At 32.5% G+C, this 15,410-nt stretch overlaps 1 pseudogene; it reads right to left on the reverse strand.

Moving 5' to 3' along the window:
- Window positions 1-236: 236 nt before the first annotated feature.
- The window catches only part of LOC149549760 (putative 12-oxophytodienoate reductase 11), a 34,924-nt pseudogene continuing 19,750 nt past the window's right edge, over window positions 237-15,410 (reverse strand).

Genomic DNA, 15,410 nt, shown 5'->3' on the forward strand with positions numbered 1-15,410 from the left:
TGTTTTCTCAGATATTTCAATGAACCCTAATTTAAATTTAAATTTAGAAGACAAAAATGGTCAACGCAAATGAATCTTCCTCTTTAAAAAAGTTTGCCAATATTGACTTATCATATTTCATGGTATTGAAAATCGATTGATCTCTAACACAAGATAAATTGTCTGAAAATTGAATGAGAACTCTGGCTTCCAAATATCTGGAGAAGGTATGATTACATTAGACATATCAAAAGCACTCAAGATTCGAGGAATAGATAATCTGTGTATCCAACAACAGGATCGAAAGTATAGAATGTTTCTCTGTGGTATTTATTGAGGGGCGCATTCACCTCAAATCTTTTCGGCAAATCTGGATTTGCCAAGAACAGTCAGCCATAAGCAATCAAATCTGCCTTGCCACTAGAAATAGCTTCGTTACCATCATCCCGATCATAACCCCCTGTAGCAAAAAAATATCCCCTTGAATGATGTTCTTATGGGAATCAGGCTCTTTTCACTCGCTATCATCGTCTGCGAATTATCAATCCTGGGCTCAAAGAAATGAGCATACAATATCTTATATTTATTCAGAGCCTCTGCCATGTGAAGTCCCAGTGCCTCTGGATTTGAGTCATACGCTTCTACATGATTCAAAAATGGAGAAAGCCAAATTCCCACATACTCTGCTCCGATTTCATCCACCACTGCTTCCACAACTTCAAGTGCAAATCTGCAACGATTCTCCAATGTTCCGCCATAGCCATCTGTTCGATCATTCACGCTATCCTTCATGAACTGGTCCACAAGGTACCCATGTGCCCCATGGATCTCAACACCGTCAAACCCTATTCGTAAAAGGACTGATTATGTCAACAAAAGGAACATTCTCTTCTTCAAACCAAGATAGATCAGAATAAAAAAACATACCTGCATCTATTGCATTCCTAGCAGCATTTCAAAAATCAGCAACTATATTGGGAATTTCCTCTATTTTCAAAGGCCGGGGAGGAGAGAAATCTGCCACATCCTTTCGGTTCGGAAGAGGAATCTTTCCAGAGATTAGTTTTCTTGTGGAGGAAACTGGAGATTGGCCATTAGGCTGATAATCTGCATTCCAATGCACCCATTAAATACACAATACACTGTTTTTTGTGGAGGAGAGCCAACCAAATTGAAATTAATTAAAATTGAAATCTAAATCAAAGTAGAATATTATAACTAATTTTGAATTTCAATTTACATCTACATCTAAATCTAAATGAAAATGTAAATAAAAAATAGAAATCTCACCTACAAAAATGTTACTCCAAAACATCAATTTACTCCTATTCAAAAACTCCAATCTAATCCTCCAATAACCTCCACCTCTTCCTTCCTGCAAAAACATAAAATGAAAATGAAATGAGGAGCCTTGGTTTTATAACTTCTGAGAGGCTCCTCATATCCCCCAACAGATGTCTCTTCACATTCCACGAATTTGTTTCAAATTCCCCCACTCCCCACAAAAAATAAGCATGAATGTGCATGCAAAATTATTTCACCCCTATTTTTTCGGGCCCTACTTTTTTGGGTCCTACTTTTTCGGGCCATACTTTTTTGGGCCTATTATTTCGGCCTCCATTTGGCTTCCTATTATTTTGGCCAGCTATTATTTCAGGAATTCTTTTTTAATATTTAATTTGGAAGTTTGTAACTGCTCCCAAATCTTTTTTATTGACAAGGAATCTTGGCATATTCCCATGCTGGGCATTTGTGTTGCCATTGTATAGAACGCCTCTCGGCGTAATTATATAAGACATGATTTGATGATGACATCATGGTCATGGTTAATATAAGGTCATCATTTTCATATAGGTCAACATCCTTGAGTTTCATGTTATGGACCATAATAATTCAGAGAATGTGGATTTCCAAATGAGGGAAAATGGAGGTGTGAATATTGAAGTAGAAGGTAATGATACCATGGAAGAAGACCATGATGATGAAGATCATGATGATCAAGATGATCACGATGATCAAGATGATGATGATGATGATATTGATGTAGAGCTTGATGTGCCTATACTTGAGAAGGCAAATGAGTCCCTATATGAAGGCTCCAAAACAACTCTTTTTGTCGATGTATTGTTGTTGGTGAACTCGAAGGTTATGAATGGTTTATCTAATGTAGCAATGACACGTATGTTAAGGTATGCCATCTTCTTTCATTATTTTACTTGTAGTTCCCTTACAATTAACATTGGGTTTGTGTAGCAATTAATATTCTTTAAATTAACAAATTATATTTTTGGTCGTAGGTTGATAGGTGAGTGTTTGTTACCACCATCAAACATTCTACCTCGCTCATACCAAAAATTATCTACCATCATGAAAGATATTGGAATGAAGTATCAAACAATACATGCATGTCCAAATGATCATATTATATATCATAAAGAGCATGAATTTGCAACACAATGCCCTATTTATCATATTAGTAGATATCAATTAGATCAATTAACAAAAAAAGGTGCTTCGCAAGGTTCTTCAGCATATTCCCATTATTCCATGTCTACAACGATTATTCAGGTGCAATAGCTTGGCACAATTTATGGATTACCATGCATGCAATAGAAGTCAATATGACATTATGCAAATGCCTACAGATGGTTTAGCATTTAAGGAAATAGAGGGGAAATGGCCACACTTTAAAGAAGAACCTTGTAATCTCAAGATTTCATTGGCAGCAAACGGTGTTAATCCTTTTGGAGAGATGAGATCTACTTACTTGGTGTGGCCTATTTTTGTTATCAACAATAACATACCTCTTTGGTTGTCCATAAAGAGAGAACACATAATGTTGACACTGATTGTTCTAGGTATTTTTTCATTTAGTGGCCATCTAAATTAATTTATTATTACTAATCCATCAAAATGGTCATAATAATTATGTAATGTTTTTGTTCATTCAACTAGATAAGTACCAAGTTAAAGATATCAAAGTATATATTGAACCCCTTATCCACGAGTTGATGGTGTTATGGAATGGGGTTGCTATGTATGAAATTTGTAGACCAATAGGACAAAGACAATTTCAATTTCATGCAATGCTTGTATGGACAATACACAATGTCCCTAGGCTAACATATTTTTGTGGTGTGTTCTCTTCTTAACGCCTCTTTTTTGGTATGTCAAAGTTAACACATTTAATCCAATTATACATGATCTTGTAGGTCTTTAGACAAAGGAAAAATTGGCATGTCCAGTTTGTGGTCGAAAGGCCAAATCTCATCATTCAAAAAGTTTAAGAAAGCAAGTGTTCGATGAGAATAGACACTTTCTACATAGAAATCATAAGTACCGAATTATCAAAAAACATATTTTTAATGGGAAAGAAGAGACTACATCAAAGCCACAGAGAATGACACCTCACCTATGGAAGTTGGCATACAATGAAAAAAATCATTGAGGTAATGTCATTCCATCTAATGGTTTTTGTTTCAAATTTATATTTCGATATTGTGTTTTTTTTACTAATGATGTGATTGATGCTTGTGAAGGTCGTCAAGGCATCAATGACCAACTTCCAAAAGGACTAAAAATTTATCTTACATAATTTACTAGGTTGTCATACTACAAGCAACTCCCAATTGTACATTTTTTGATCATATGCATATTGGAAAGAATGTAACAGAGACATTATGGAAAATCTTGGATGGAAAGTGTAACAAAGACCAAATTGTCAAAACTTGTAGTGACATTGAAGAATCCAACCATGCAATGAAAACTAGCATTTGATCAAATAACAATGGAGGCCAGATTGATACAAGTGCCCTTAGTTGGTTATTGTCAAAGAAAAAGAGCAATGTTATAAAAGAGGTCATAAAAAAATATGATTTCCCACAGGATTTGTTGCAAACATAAACAATCTCATATCAAAGAAAAGTGAATTTGTGCTAGGGTTGAAAACACATGATTGACATACATTTATTAAGGTAATTCATGTTATTTTGTATTCACTGTATATTTATATATTGCATGTAGTTTTAATTGCATTCTTTTATAAAATATTGACAAGATCATTTTACAAATATTGTAGTACGTTCTACCTCTACCTCTCCCACACTGCTTCACCAACAATGTCAAATAGGTTATATATGATCTTGGAAAATACATGAGGTGGTTGTCATTTAAAGAAATCAATAAAGAAGATATAAAGTATTGGAAGAGAAAAATTCCTCTTTTGATGTGTGAAATGCAAAAGTGTCTACGTCCAAATTTTTTCAATGCACAAGAACACTACCTCATACATCAAGTTGAGGAGATTGAATTGTGTGGACCTGTACCAACCAGGTCAATGTGGATGGTTGAGAGGCACTTGAAATGTTTGAAAGGCTTGGTTTGACAGAGAGCACATCCTAAGGGTTTTGTGGTGGAGGGATATATGGTATACTAGACCATGGTGTACATTAGTGAATATCTTCCTAAGTTTGCAGCAAAGATCCATGTAGATCATATTTGGGATCCCAACTCAATTAAAAAATTTGAAGGGGAGTACTTGATGGGAAAATGTAGATAGAGGAAAGTGAGAGGTAAATCTAAGATGTTATTGTAGTTAATTAATTCTTATAAATCTTCAATATAAGTTATTTATAATTTGTGTATTTTTTTTTTAACCAGGTGGTCGAGAGTGGGATGCAATACATTTGTATATTGCGAACAATCTTGGTTGGATGACGAAATGGATTGAATGATGTCAAAAAAATGGTTTCTCATTAACATGGGAAGGTGTTTCTTTATTGGTTATAGAAGCTCATCATAATGGAGATTCCAATGTTATGTTGATGGTAGTTGATCTAGTAAAGGGTTTAAGTGGTGGAGAGGTACATAGAAATTTATTAATGATCATAACTCGACGTATGTTTTGTATCAACTCATGATGCAAATAATTTACACACACTTCAAAAATTATAGATCAAGCACCACAAATCTATGTACTATCATGGCCACAAATTCTGCATAAAAAAGTTGGATGACACAAAGAAAACTTGTGATTTTGGGATAACTATAGTTTTTGAGGTCACCAATATATCATCTAGAAATTACATACATCCTCAAAAATATCAAAATCAATACCATGGCATCTTGGATGATATAATTGAGTGTGAATTTAACACCTTCAAAGTAGTTCTATTCATCGTCAAATGGTATAGATTACGACTAAATCAAAATGATCTAGATAGAATGGTTATTCAACATGATAATGGATTTACAATTATTAATACAAGGTCATTTGAGCCAGTTGGAGATGAGCCCTATGTTCTTCCAAGCCAATGCAAGCAAGTGTTTTACTCAGAGGTTCCACATAAACAAGGTTGGTCATTTGTTGTTAGACATGATCCAAGAGGAAGGTCAATAAAGTATAACGTTATGGAAGAAGAAGATATTGAAGATGATGAAGAAGCAGATGATGAAGTTCAAGATGATGGTGATAACGATGATGGTGATGACAATGATGGTGATGGTGATGGTGATGATGATGATGATGGTGATGATGGTGATGAAGATGATGATGGTGATGGTGATGGTGATGGTGATGGTGACGGTGATGGTGATGGGGATGGGGATGATGATGGTGATGGTGATGGTGATGGTGATGGTGATGGTGATGGTGATGGTGATGATGGCGATGATGATGGTGATGATGGCGATGATGATGGCAATGATGATGGCAATGATGGTGATGATGATGGTGATGATGGTGATGATGATGATGATGATGATGATGAAGATAATCAATGACTACAAATGTCATCACCCCTTCTGTTGATGATCTTGCATTCCATATATAAGGTAAATTTGTTCATGTTTATGATGTTGCATATTGTTCATGTTGTCTACTAAGTTATTTGTAGCATACACGTATCATGTAATTTTTAGCTAACTTAAGATAAATGATTAACATATCTAGGAAATTTGATTACATATTTATTGTGTTCATTTCTAATGATTGCAACATATGCTATTTATAATTATCAATGTTTATGTTGTGTATGATTAACACCCTTTTTGCAAAGAATCAATTGACTACAAGTACATCATCACCCCTTCTATTGACGATCTTGCATTCCATATATAAGGGAAATTTGTTCATGTTTACGATGTTTTCTATTGTTCATGTTGTCTTCTAAGTTATTTGTAGCAAACATGTATCATGTAATTTTTAGCTAACTTAAGGTAAATGATTAACATATGCAAGAAATTTGATTACATATTTATTGTGTTCATTTCTAATGATTACAACATATGTTATTTATAATTACCAATGTTTATATTCTGTCTAATTATTACCCTTTTTGCAAATAGTGAATTGACTATAGGTACATTGTCACCCCTTCTATTGATGATCTTGCATTCCATATATAAGGTAAATTTGTTCATGTTTACGCATATCATGTAATTTTTAGCTAACTTAAGATAAATGATTAACATATGCAGGAAATTTGACCCCTTTGGCATGGATCATGCACAGTGACATGGATCAGCAGGTATAAGTCAATAAATAGACATAATTTTCTTATATTCTTCTTGTTTATCATTGAGCATGTATGTTATAAATAGACATATTATATAATCATATAATGTATATATCGAAAAAGAAGGTCTGTATAGAAATACAATTGTATAATCACTTTCAACTTGCTACATTTTATATTTGTCACTTTCACTTTCCATTTGATGGATTGTAGGACCCACTAAATAGGTACTTGTCAGATCTATCTACATTGAATGAGGAAAATGAGGAAATGGTAGATGAAAGCTCTACATTTAGTATGGCTAAAATAGGGAGATCAACTAGAGGTCAATAGATTAGGAAAAAAAATTGATAAACATGTGCAATTTTTCCTTGCTGATGGGGGATCATGTTCTTGTGATGATGAGACCAAAGGTGACATCAAGGTGCCCTTTCGGTACACACACATTGAGAAAGAATGGGTACCCAATGAGCTACCTCCAATTAACACAGATTTTTGTGTTAATGAGAGGATATATCACATTGCTCCATCCTCATTACATGGTTTGGGCCTATTTTCCATGGATGGGATAAAGGTATGTTACAAGAAATTTGTCAAATTATTCAATTATGTCGGTCCATGTTACAATTACAATGATTGGATGCGAATTGTTCGATATAAAAAATTATGTGTAGGTATGCACTATCAACTAATTATATATAATGGAAAGAAAATGATCAAAGTAAAAGATTTGCTATGTACATTGATGGGAGACCAAAAGCAATAGGTAATATTGCAGGTTTTATAAATAGTAGATGACCTTCCTCAACTAGTAAGCAACCCAACTGCATATTTGAGGCACGTGAAGGGAATGAAGTTTTTGTTTGTGCAATAAAATCAATAAGTGCAAGGGAAGAACTGCTAACAAATTAAAATTTAAATCGCATAGATACAAACAAAGTTACTATCATGAGGGTTATTGTAAGTACTATATACCATTTTGTTAATAAGTTTTTTTTTGTTGTCTATTGCTTTTAGTTAGCTGATTTTTTTATGTTTAATCTTTGTCATGACAAGATGATATGGATCTGACAGATGATAGAGGCCACTAGGATGCTACTCCCACCCCTTCTTTAGTGAGGGTAAATCTTATTGAAATTGTACAAATTAGATAGTTGAAAAATGTTATATTATTACATTATTTTATTTATGGTTTTTTAGTGTTTATGATAGTTTTACTGATATTCCTCTCACAATTTGATTTTCAGGATAAGGGTAAAGCACCAGTAATAAGTACCGAGCCACTAGTTATGCCTTTTGATGAGGATATTGCTAAAACTCCCAATGTAACAACAATGTTGAAGAAAAAAAATTTAAAAATTAATTTAGAAATAATGAAAATTTTGGATGAGGCAAATATGGAATCTAAGGAGATGATGAAGAGGCTACCAGATTTGAGAGTGTGAGCTCGTTGTTATGAAGTAAGCAGTAATGAATCTTTAGTTATAAAAAAAGTTCAATAAAGATTTATATTTTATAATCTTTTATGTTGTGAAGTAAAATATGTAATATGTGCAAAAATACTTTATTGATGCAATTTTTTTAAAGAGTTGTAAGAAACTTTAACTACTAAATTCTTGTTATACAAGATTTTTTGGCAATTGATCCATAACCTGGTCAAGGATAAAAAGGTGAGGCTGGTAGTAGTAGAGCCTCGAATGCCACTGGTAAAATAATCTTTTAGTTGACAAGTTAGAAGGAATTTTTTATTTCGAACATTCAAAACTTCTTAACTCTTACTGTTATTATTTCAGAATGTCTTTGCTAACAATGTATTGTTAAGGTCATCTAGTGTAGGAGACTCCTACGAGGTTGATGGACGCTCGTACAAGATTGCCGACTGCAATGTCAAGAACAAGGGGACGTCTAGCTGGTAAATCCTTGTTTTTCTATATTTGGTTTTGTGTTAATTATGAGTTGATAATTTGTACTTTAATCTTGGGTGCATCACATAGTGTTTTTTTTTTTTGTGGTAGAAGATGCACCGTCTAGTACTGATGTGGATCATAGTGCATGCATTGGTGATAATTCATCATCATTTCTTGGAGCTACATGTGTTTCTAGCACAGGAGCTACACATACATCATTGTTGATTGACAATGATGAATCAATACCTTTGAAATGTCCTAAGATTCTAGGTACTTTAAATAATTATTTGTTATATTGTAATAAGGATTTTCTTGCAAGATGTAAATATGATATAAAGTAGTAAATGCAATGGCTTTTGATGTGGAGTGATGCCTCATGACCTTATTTAGTATGTCATATTGTGCAAGTTGTTTAATTATTCTGGAATTCCTTTTTATTAGGGGTTTGGTAGGATCATTTGAATTATCAATGACCTTTTATCTATACCAGTAATTCTCTAGTTTAGTAATTCAATTTGAGCTATGAAGTATTTGATTCAGTAGCTGTGGTGGTTTTAATTTGGATTTCTCAAATGGTAATATTGCAAGTACATTGATCGGAGACCAAAAGCAACATGTGCATTTATATCACTTGTAATTTAGAGTTCATGATTTCCTCTTTTGATATTTAATAAGTCTATTATTCTAGGGCACAACCCTGCACAAGTCTATTTTGCATTTTAATGTTTTTGAACTTAATGTTTTTGAACTAGATCTGTGAGTTCCAAATTTGATCTAAATATTTCTATTGGCACTGTATGATCTAAATAGTGGAAGTGTGTGTACCATTGAGATGTTCCATTTAGTACATTGCAATACCATGCTTCCAGTAGAAGATACTAACCAATTTTTCTACAAAGAACCAAAAGTAGGAGTCTTCTTTCATATTCAATGTTCAGTTTTCAACGATTTCCAACATCATTACTATTGCCTATTAGAGTTTTAGAGTGCTCACTTTTAGATTCATTTTAATGGTTCTTACTATTAATCATCCCATGAAATTTTTTGTAGGAAACGATAAATTTTATAGGAGGCTTTATGATCGCATGCTACAAAGATTCGGGCCCACCATACATACAAGGTGGAACATCATAACTGAACTAATTTCACCTCACTATTTTTTTTTCATATCATTAATTGGTGCAACATTTTTTCTTTCATTCAGATCTTTTCTTATACTAGCTATATCTAACAATTTTGTGTTTTTTCTTAAAAGGTGGAACTTCCAATATAAAGAAATAAAAGATGAGCTCATCAAAGATATAGAGCATGAGTTTGGTAGTAATATTTTTTATTATAAGAAATTGTTACAAAAAGCTTCCAAACATCTTAAGGTTGTGAGGGACTCATATAGAAAGAGTCTTGTCCTAAACCCAAAGTACGAGTGTCCTCCCTTTGTTCCAGTGAGGGACTGGAATGAGTTCATTTTGGATGCAAAGGAGAAAGAGGAATGTCGAAAAGAAACTACACCAACAAATCCAAAAGGGTATGCAATAGTATTAACTACTAGTACATTAATGTAACAATCCACTAATTAGTATTTATCTTTATATCTATATCATCTAACATATTTCAAACTTTTCATAGGTTGTAGGACACATCAAAGGAAACAAAGGCCAAGCTAGAAAAGGTTGGGTAACACAAACTTGGCTTTGGGGGATATTTGAAAATCAAAGCATGCGTTGTAAGTAGCAGTAAATTAATTGCAAAAAAAAATTATTTATAAAATGTAAATAATTTTGTTAATTAATAAAAAAATGTAGGGCATTGATTTTAACTTGGAGGCCACGGAAGAACACAAAAAAATTGCCTTCAAGCAAGACTATGCAACCGTGGTTGAATGCCTATGACAAGCTTACATTGCCCCGACTGAACAGTCTCCTACATCATGTGCACAGGTAAATATGCCAAAAAATATATTAGAAATTTAATACTTGAGCAACCATCTATTTGATAATAATGAGCATGACATTGCAATGTAGCCTATTAATCGTGACACAAATCATATGCACCATCATGAAGCCCCCGATGTGCATCGTACTGTCGATGGAGGTGCTCATTTGCTATTTAAAAATAATTATGTAATTATTAATATAATTTAACATCTTTACTTGAATTTTTTGTAACCTTTTTGTGTTGAGGATATAGAATCATGTCGTGCTAAACGAGTGTCGGAGGATGTTCAGACTAATCAGTAGGTAGATCATGTCGCACATTCTGGTAAAGAAAATCTATGTTTTTTTCCTTTAAATTAATTTTTTGATTTATAGTTCTTTTACTTAAATTAAAACTCAAAAATTCGCTAATATAAAATGGTGTGAATTTAACTCATGAAGTTCTTGTTATTGTAGCAGACCCCCCTTTGGTGCAGCAGCCTCATGATGTTCCTGAACGGATGAGGAGGAGACATGTGTTACAACCAATAGAGGATGGGGATGATGAGGACATTGATATTACTCTTAGAAATTATAAGAAAAAAAAGAGAGCAAAAAAGCCAAAAAGAAATGATTATTCATGAATCACTTACTCTTGAATATTGTTAATGAATATTATTCATCAATGTTGGGTGTTAATGAATATTGTGTTAATGAATTATTCATGAATGTTGTGTGTTAATGAATTTTATGTGTTAATGAATGTTATTATGTGATTATAATGATTGAATGTTATATTTAAAAAATGGATGAATGAATGAATGTTATTAAATGTTAATGGGGAATTTAGAGTGATGTTAGTCAGGGGGAGGGGCCAAATGAGCTCTTACCTTCACGTGGTTGGCCCTATTTAGTAGAGAATATTTAACTATTCTCGAAAACAAGTGAAGCTCAAACTTTAAAGATAAGCTTATAGTTAATAGTGACAACCAATTAGCAAGTCGAAATGAAGTTCTTCGTTATAGGTACCTTTTTAGTTTTTAAAGCACGATGTCATGTTTTAATATTGTGTAGTGTTTTTCTTAAGTTAAAGTATTCTTTTACTACAACAACATAATTTATGAGCATTTTAGTAAGTATTCTAACACCTCTTTATGACAAATCCTATTTTGGCAAAGATGGTGATAAGTGGTGTTGTCTATTCCTTGGGAGATTGGATTGCATAGGTCTATATCTCAAAATCATTTGCATGAGGTAGAAAGGAATACTTACAACCATTTCATTCTATATCTAAAAACATTGATGATAATATTGCTTGTTTTAATTTATATTTTTGTCTATAGTCATTATAAACATTGCAACCTTAGTCAACTTTTATAGGCTATGAAGAATAGAGTTGAATACTACAATAATTTTGTGGTTAAGAATTTGTGTTTTCCCTACTCATAGTCCAATTTATTTATAGTTTGGAAGGGTACAATTAGTGCACAATCTACAATTTTATACTCATTCATATATTTATTTCATAATCAATTTTTTCATTGAGTTTTCTTGACCTAATTTGTAATATTATCTTTAATCTAGGGGCCTCTAATTTCAACTTCAATGGAAGAAAGAAGTTCAACACAAGAACACATCAAAAAGTCAAATCTATGAGTGTTGAAGATTCCTCCAATGTATTTAACTATATTACCTACTGTACTCTTTACATTTAACTATATATGTCGTTCTTTGATAACCACTCATCTCGTTATATGGAAAGTTAAGAAAGAGAATAGAGAGAACAAATCATTTGGTTCGATGTGCATAGGTGATAATATTACAAGGATAAATATGTTGTTCTTGGAAATTAAGAGGAGATATTCATCTCTTTCTGCTTATGATATAGGTTGGTCTTTAAATATTCTTTAATATAGTTTGATGATATTTTTATAATGATCATGTAAATGTAAGAGACATTTATTTGTTGGTGCAGTGCTTGGTGCTTATCCTATCAATTTGATTCTTGGCCTCTCAATGGTAAATCGTTTGGAGAGCTTGGGTATAGCAAGACATTTCAAACATGAGATAAAAGAGGTTCTAGATGATGTCTATAGGTAATTGGGAGATATTTTTTCTAACTAATTGTAGTACATTTTATGAATTGATTTGCATATTGTTTGAAATAAATGTTCTTCTTGGGAAAATTTTGGATAGAGAATGAAATGGGTAAAGGAATGCCATTAGCATCAGACATAATAACCATTTCTAACATTTAAGTCTTAATTTTGCATAATTCTTGTTTCTAGTATATTTTATTCTATTTTTTAAGTTGTTAAGAATTTTCTTTTATTTGTATAGAATTAGGTTTTTTTGGTAAAGTCAATTAGATTACTTCTTATTTCTTTTCTTAGTTTATATATATAATATGACTTATGTTCAATTTAGACGAAATATCTTTTATAAAATTGAACAACTTTAAAGAGTTATACATTGTGTTACAAATTGATATTTAAGATTGAGTGTTTTGATTGTGAAGGAGAAAGAGTAAGGTGAACATTATGTACAGATTCATACTCAGTGTCTAGACACAACCTAAAACCTTATTATCGTAAATAATGTTTTAGGAAACTATTCTTAGATAAATACTCAGTATCTAGATTCTTAGATAAGAATAGTGTGAACATTATGTGCAGATTCATACTCAATGTCTAGATTTGTAATATTCCTAACATCCTAAAACCTTATTATCTTACTCATGAATTATCTAGGAAGGTGGTGTAGTGCAGGGTCCTTGTGGAATGCCTCATGATGACCTTAAGTGCACAAAGCTATATCACTAAGCTTGGATACATGTACTAGTCCATCCATGAGAGCTCCAAAATAAAAAAAGTGTGAAATGACTATATTCTTCTCACTATCCCTATAAAAGTTGCACCAAGAACTAAATCTTCATTTGGCACTCTTGGATTCCCATTCTTGCTAATAATTCTAGTGGGTACTGACTATCTTGAACTAGAAGGATCTTCAACCGCAAGTGATTCAATTTCTGATAATGAGCCAAACACATATGATTTATTGCCTTTCGATGGCTTATCTAAATCTCCACTTTGTCTAGGAGCATCAATATTTGGCTCCTCAAGTGTCACTTCATTCCCAACTAATGTTGAAATTCTGCGTAATAGTGAACCATGTCTTCTGTTGGAATATATCTCTTTTTGATAAAAAGTGAAATTATATGAAAATGATCTGAAAGGTAGTGACTTATTTACTATTGCAAAATCTATAGAATTTTGGGAAGATAATGTTCTTTTTGAATACTTCCTAGTCCTTGTGTTTACAACCCTTCCTGGCATGTACTAGATAGACCTAATGGGACAAATAATTGCAGATACCATGATTATGTGACTCCTTAAAGTAACTGAGGTCTAGCTTGGAACCTATAAAGACTCAACCCCTGAAACCATGCCTATGTAAATGATTGGTAAAATAGTAAATATATACAAACCTTGGGAATGGTAAAATATTAAAATAGTAAATAGCTTGGAACCTATAGTGACTTCACCCCTGAGACAATGCATGTGTAAATGATTGGTAAAATAGTAAAAATACAAACATCATACATGTTGGGATTTGGAAATTTGAATATTTTTATATATTTTTTGCATAGAAAGGGTCCTTTATTATAGGAAAGCAAATTATTTTATAGATATAATAATTGTTATAAAAGATGGCTTAAAAGTTCATAGCAAGTTCTTTAAATCTTACAGTTAGTATATCTTATTTCAATTAACGACTTGAAATAATTTGCTTAGGGATGAGGATTCTGATGATAATTTCAAAATTTTGTGCTTTAGGAGATGCATATTGGTCATGACACTGAATTTAGGATCATAAAATTAACATTATCATCTTAATTAAATCTAAAATCGACATAGATTCCAAATCTAGTGTAATGCCCATATGTCAAGAATTTCTTTGGAATTCATATCCCTACACTTTGCCAAAGATCTAGAGCAATTACTAAAGATGAAAACAAAACCATAAAATTTTAACATAGTTAATTTCACTTGTAGCTAAATGTACCATAGTCTTAAAAAATTCATGGCAACTAGTGGCCCTAATGATAATGTACCATCCTTCATGCTTCTGCCTAGTTAAAATGGCTTTCTATAATTTTGTGAACTTTTGGGTAAAGTTGAGTGTAGATGTGAGAATTACTCCAGTGTGCTGGAAATAGGTATTTTAACAAAAAGATCAAACCTGTATCTAGCTGACATGAAGACATAGGCCCTGGTTTTATTAACTCCACTTTTTGTATGAGCCATCATCCAAGAGGCAGTCTGTGATTATGTAATATTTTAGATTTTGATTGTTGCAATAGAAATGATATTCAAAGTATAGGGACCAATTTTGTTTGGATGGTAATAATATTCAATATCTTGGGCCGATATTTGGCTCAATTAGAAATAATCTATGCAAGTTTCAATCATCTATCCATGCTTAGTATTTATGAAATAATCTTACTCAATTAGATGCTTGATCAAAGATGTTCAAGGTCACAAAGGACTAGGACAAATCTCCTGGCTTGAACATTGTGTTTCTAGAGGGCATTGGTAATTGTGTTGCAAGTAGTACTCATGCAAAATGCTCTTCAGCTATGAAGGATTCTATCTTAGAACTAGATTGTTCTTCCATTGGAGGCTTGCTAGATAGAATGCAATAAATTTGATACTACTTTCAAGTTGTTTGAGCTCACCAAGGATAACAACTTATCACCTTGCTTAAACATGGAGTTTACTACTATATTGGAAATGTCTATAGCTACAAATAGCACTGATATATCTATTTTTTCAGGTGGAACTGACTCTCATCTACACAAAATGTTGGAGATTAATAGAACAGAAGATTCAAACTACAAATGGCACTAGTGAGACAAGGCTCCAGTACATCAAACTAGAGAGTTGCAACAAGGAAATAGGCAGAAATAGATTCATGTAACAACAAATCAATTGAAAACTTCTCTCAAACTAATAAAAAATTATTTTATAACTGACTTCAACCAATTATTATAGTGGTCCATCATGAACGCTTGGTTATTGTTTGGAAGAATGATA

The sequence above is a fragment of the Cupressus sempervirens genome, chromosome 7, assembly GCF_028749045.1.
Source record: "Cupressus sempervirens isolate cs-2001-9-10 chromosome 7, ASM2874904v1, whole genome shotgun sequence".
NCBI classification, from domain to species: domain Eukaryota; kingdom Viridiplantae; phylum Streptophyta; class Pinopsida; order Cupressales; family Cupressaceae; genus Cupressus; species Cupressus sempervirens.